This window comes from Vicugna pacos, chromosome 6 (genome assembly GCF_048564905.1).
Source record: "Vicugna pacos chromosome 6, VicPac4, whole genome shotgun sequence".
Lineage (NCBI taxonomy): Eukaryota > Metazoa > Chordata > Mammalia > Artiodactyla > Camelidae > Vicugna > Vicugna pacos.
In genome coordinates, this window is record NC_132992.1 from 26,678,633 (window position 1) to 26,684,632 (window position 6,000).

Here is a 6,000-nt window from a genome sequence, read left to right on the forward strand (position 1 = left end):
CCAACTCCTGTATCTGCTCGCACTTGGTTTGGGTGGCTTTCTGTGTGTGTGAGGAATGTCTCCCTAGTCTGCTCCCGGCTTTCCAGTTGTTCACAAGTGGCCCCACTGTGTGGCTCTGAGTCAAGAAAGGAGTTTTGAACTCTGCTGGAGGGATTCTCTCCTCTATTCCAGAGCAAAGTGGCCCAAAGATAGTGTTCTCCTTTAGCTTGGGTGAATTATGTCCCTTTACGTGAAAGAGTTTTCTTTCTCTACACTTAATCAAAATACTTTTTGATATGAGTTCCCATGCAAGCCAGTTGACCTCACTGTGTTCTTGGGTCACATCTACATATGTCATGACTAGCTTTTTTGAAAATATTTACGACCGGTTGTTAAAGAGGATTATTCTAGACAGTGTGTTAGTCTAAGAGAAAAATTCATCTTAGCTACCAGTAAAGTAACTTATTGATTTATGTTCCATGATTGCAAAAATATTTCCACATTGGGACGACAACCTGGAAAAAGAGTTGACACTATCTACTGCATTCTGATCAATCTTACAATGCGTTACTTACTATAAGGAAGAACACTGAATGAAATGCATTTAGGGTTACTTGAACTACTTAGGGACAGTCTTTGCTTTGTGTTATTGTCTGGATGACCAGGCATCTTCTAATCTTTGCACACACTTTAGCCACAAGTGAGCAATCAGCACTTTCCAAACTCAACTCCCACCCTCTGGATATATTCAAAGTCCCTGCTGAGGACAGTGTCATTAAGCTAATATCTCAGCAAAATAACCAAGCCTATAGGTCTGTGGGAATGACGAAATCAACAAGGGCACAATCCATCCGACTTTGTGTTGAATGTCTACTGTTGAGTTATTATGCACATTAATAATCTTCTGGGCAGTGGTTATAGTAGCGGTTTTTCAAGTTTTCTAAGAATTTGTCCCAACAAAATAATTTAAATTTTCACTTTTTCTAAAAATATCACACACGTATAAGTTCAAACCATTCCATTACCGGAAGTATATATTGATAGAAGTTTACATAGCTGTCTAGAGAGGTATGTATTTATTGCAAAAAAGAAGAAGAAGGAGAAGGAGAAGGAGAAGAAGAAGAAAAAAGAACCTCAATGCTGTCTCTGACTTAGAACCCTCTAGGAAGGAGTGCAGGCAGTAACTCAGACAGTAGAGCATTTTGAATGCCAAAGATCATCTGTCTCCTTCCTTTATTTATTTATTTTTCTTCCAGTTTCATTGAGATAGAATTGACATACAGCACTGTGTAAGTTTAAGGTGTACAGCATAATGGTTTTGACTTACATGCATTATGAAATGATTATCACAGTGAGTTTCATGAACCTCTACCATCTCATATAGATTCAAAATTTAAAAAAAGAAAAAAAATTTTTTCTTGTGATAAGACCTCTTAGGATTTATTCTCTTAACAACTTTCATATATAACAAACAGCAGTGTTAGTTAATTATATTTATCATGTTATATATTACATCCCCAACACTTACTTATCTTGTAACTGGAAGTTTGTACATTTTGACCACCTTCATCCAATTCTCACCCCACCTCCACACCGCCCAGCTCTGGTAACCACAAATCTGATATTTTTCCATGAGTTTGTTGGTTTTGAAGTATAATTGACCTACAGCCCTATGTTAGTTTCTGTTACACAACGTAGTGATTCAGTATTTCTCTGCATTTCAAAATGATCACCACCGTAAATCTGTCTCTTTACAATTCCAGTCTTGGTTCATTCCAAGCCACATGTTCTAAAGGGAGTTACTATGTGTATATATATACACGTGTGTGTGTATGTCCATGCACCCTTGAGTATGAGTGTTTAATTTGGTATATTAAGTGAGTCACCTTAAACTAACTGTAGAGTTATTAGGAGGTGAATGAGTCTGGAAAGTGACTCTTAGACTTAATGATTAGAGAAAGTTTTAAAAATTATAAACTATCACCACAGAAATAAAGGTAGAACACTGAGATGGTTTGATGTTTTTGACAAATTTAGAAATTGATAAAGTGTTAGGGAAGCCTCCCTCTTTAATGGAAACAAAAATAAAGCAAGTGGATAATGTAGCCAAAGATTCAGAACTGTATATTCCACTTCCAGTATTTTGATTTTCTTAGCAAATTGTTGTGATTAATGCTTGAGGGTTGGTATTAATGTTTAATGAAAGTTACATAATTTTCCCTTTAAATTTGTGATTTTAAAAGATTTGCTACATGCTTAGGTATAATTGTATTACTTTGAGGAGCCAAAATTTTTTTTCCAACAGAACACATTTGTGATTATTATATAATGGGAAAATAGTCTGTGGGAAAATTGTGCTCCCTCAATAAGTCTTTCCTGAACAGAACTTCTGCTTGTATAGCCTCTGCTCCAGTAGACGTTTTTGTAGGAACTCAACCGCACTTCACTTAGTTTGCTCATTTGAGCAATGATGTATTTCTTCAGTGACTATCTCCAATTTGTAAGAAAAAAACTTCTATAAATGGTGACCCTGCCGGAGATGATACTCATAAAGATCACCTATGTACTTGAAAGAAAGTAGATGCTAAGTAAATGTCCAGTCTAGTTCTGTAGGTGCTTGGTGTGTATATACATCCTAACCATATGATACAACCCACAATAATACTAACTTCTCTTGTCCTCACAACACCAATGGATTTGTTTTGGAGCAAAGGAAAGTTATGACAAATTAATTTCCTCTTTTGGGCCTTGTACATTTGGAACTATTCTTCAAGTCTGCCTTATGTTTTATGAAAATATACCTTACTCTGCTTCTAGATGATCACTTTCTCTTCTTTCTCCAAAGCTACTTTTGATTCTGAAACATTCTTAAATAAAAAATCAGGTGGAAAATGAAATAATTATGGTCACCCTGTACAGGGCATTGGTTCTGAGGTGAAATAGCATGTATTTCTTTTAGGGGGTGTGGTTTAAGCAAAAATTTGTTATCTCCTTTTGAAGAGAAAATAGAAATATTGGAATATATGATGATGCCTCAGGAGGTGTAGTAGGTAAAGTCATGGTCCCCAAAGATGTTTCTGTCCTCATCTCTACAAACTGTGAAAGTGTTACTTTATGCTGCATAGGTGAATTAAGGTTGCAAATGAAAGTAAGGTTATTAATCAGCTGGCTTTCAAAGAGGGGAATTTGCCTAAGTTATCTAGGTGGGTCCAATGTAATCAAAACAGTCCTTAAAAGTAGAAAAGGAGGCAGAAGAGGAGATCATAGCGACATAATGTGAGAACTTGACCCACCATTGCTAGCTTTGAAGGTGAAGGAAGGGGCCATAAGCCAAGGAATGCAGGCAGCATCTAGAAGCTGGAAAAAGCAAGGAAACAGATTCTCCTCTAAAGGAAATGAATTCTCCCCTAGAGCCTCTAGAAAGAAGCAGAGCTCTCCTGACATAGAGTTTAGCCCATTTGGACCCATTTCAAACTTCTGACCTGTAGAACTGTAAGATAATAAATTTGTGTTGTTTTATGCATTGTTCAGGATAATTTCTTACTGCGACAAAAGAAAACACAAACAAGGTGTTATACTCATATCCAGACTGACTTTGCTGATTCATTTCTCTCAGGTGTGATATCAGTGGATTGTGATTTAGCCAAAGGCAAGGATGCTGGTGTTCACCTTCACCCCTCCAGTAATCAGCACATTCTTAGCACAGGGACATTCAGAGTTGGTGAACATGTCTGTGAGATTTATGTGACTAGTTCTTTAGCTACATGCTCATAAGATTGAGCTGCACATCCAATTTCTTAATAGCTTTTGGAACTACATTTAGTAGTTCTACTTACACCAAATGGTAGGGACTAAGTGAATTATCAAAAACTGTATTTTAACTTTAAGCAATTTTGTCCCATTTTGGCTGGCTAATGGGCGAGTAAAAACAATTCATTTCCAAGACCAGCAAGTTCTCATTTTATTGTTAGCTATGTAAACATAGTGGGGGAGGGGAGAGAGAGAGGTAGGGAGAGACAGAGAGGGAGAGGGAAAGAGAAATAAACACTTCTCAGAAGATTTGTCAATTAATATCCTAATCCAGTCAATCTTAGTGAAAAAAGACTCAATTATGCAGTATCGGTTGAGGAATAGTTTTGCTGTCAAAAAGCTTGTATTTGTTCTGACTGAATGTGATTTAGGTAACCCCAGTGGGAAAGTAAAGTCAGATAAAGTTGAGATTTGACTGGGTTTGCATGACCAATAACCTTTCCAATTTAATAGAATAAATAGTGCTTCTATGTGTGCTTAACATATTGACATTATCTATACCAGAATAAATTATTTTTGAAGGCACAGCAGGATTTTCTGACATCATGGTAAGGAAGATCTGTGGAAAAAAAAAAAAAACCAGCATGTTATCATCTGGATTCAAATATATCAAATGCATAGTGTAAAATCCTGCTGCAGGTGATAGTCCTGTCTTGCTGTTTGCTTGTATGATAACAATGTCTCATTGTATAGTTTATGAGTGGAATCTAATGTAAAACTGTAAGGTTGCTGAAAAACATGGTCATTTAAATTTTTTCTGATTTTTTTAAAGTCATTAATTCATTATGTGTGTGAATATAGCTAAATATTTTTCTTATGGTAGCTTCACAATAGATTCATAATATCAGACTTTTAGAGGTGCATTTTCAAAAATAAAATAGTTTTCAAGCTTTTCAAAGTTATATTTAAGAAAATGTGTCAAGACCATCAACAATGGTGATTTGGCATATGTTAATATTTTAAAGTACTTTTTAAGATTACAAATTATAAATTAAGAAAATTTGCCAAGTATTTTAGCTTTTCTGTATAGGCAAACATAGGCAGCTAGGGGCACTGACTATCTGGAGGGAATGTATCTTGAAATTTTGTGACTCACTCACTCCTGTGAAATTTCGATGAAATCTTTGGTACTCTTCCTTAGGAAAATATCACTCTTTCCCTCTCCCCAATTTTGTATATTATACTATCTCGGATAGTTTATCGAGCCCATGAAGTCCACTCATGCGCTTTCCAAGGCTAAGAACCTGCTGTTCTTTAAAAACATTGTGACATTCTTGTCTGGATTACACTAATACAGTCAACTTGAACTTCAGTTTCCCAAGAGACTTCAGGAGGGGTGGGGTGGGGGAGGTGAAAAGAAAAAAAAAAAGGTGACTCTGTGTAGTAATGAATGCTAATTACCTGGAATGTGTTGACCATTTCACAGTGTATATTTATGTGAAACCTATGAAACCATCATTTCCCAACCAGATTTATGAGTGAAATTTGAAGTAGGCAGGAAGGAATAAGAGGTGCACCCAGGGGTATTTATTGCTTTGTCATCCAGGCTGGCGGGGTTGCATGTACAGAAGATCTGGCGGGGGTTCCAGAGGAGGAGGTCTTGAGAATCTGGGCACTGAAGGACCAGGCGGTGGCTTTAGAGAGTGATTGATTAAGAGGAGGGGGTGGGGAGAGAGTAAGCGAAAGGCACTGTGGCCAACCTGATCTTGAACCTTGGTCTTTGGAGGGAGGCAGTTTTCACGTGTTTTTCGCTAAAATTGGACAGAAGGCAGGCTGGATTGAGCTCACAAGTGGGAAGAAGCCTGCAAATCCGGTAAAGGTAGAAGAGCAGTGCTAATGCGGGCCCCAAGCATGGGGAATTCTTTTGGAAAAGCATGAGCATTTCTCTCCATAGTCTGTATGTATCGAAATGAACTCATCAATCTTAGTAGGCAAATTCTAGCATGATCTCATGTTACATTCTCTGTGGTGGAAGTCTTCCAGATCACACTCCTCTCTCCCTGATCAGAATTATTAGTCCTGTGACTGAGAAAGATTAGTTTGAATCCCCAGTAGAATTCCTGATGCCCTTTGATGGCCTTCATCTTTGAAGAAGGGTTTGTGAATTCCTCAGAGAGTTCATCAGGGTTTCATGTTCTCAGCTCCACGACTTTGTGGCTGCTTTTCCATCTTGTTCTGGCATCAGCCCAAATGTGGGACTTCACCTCTTAC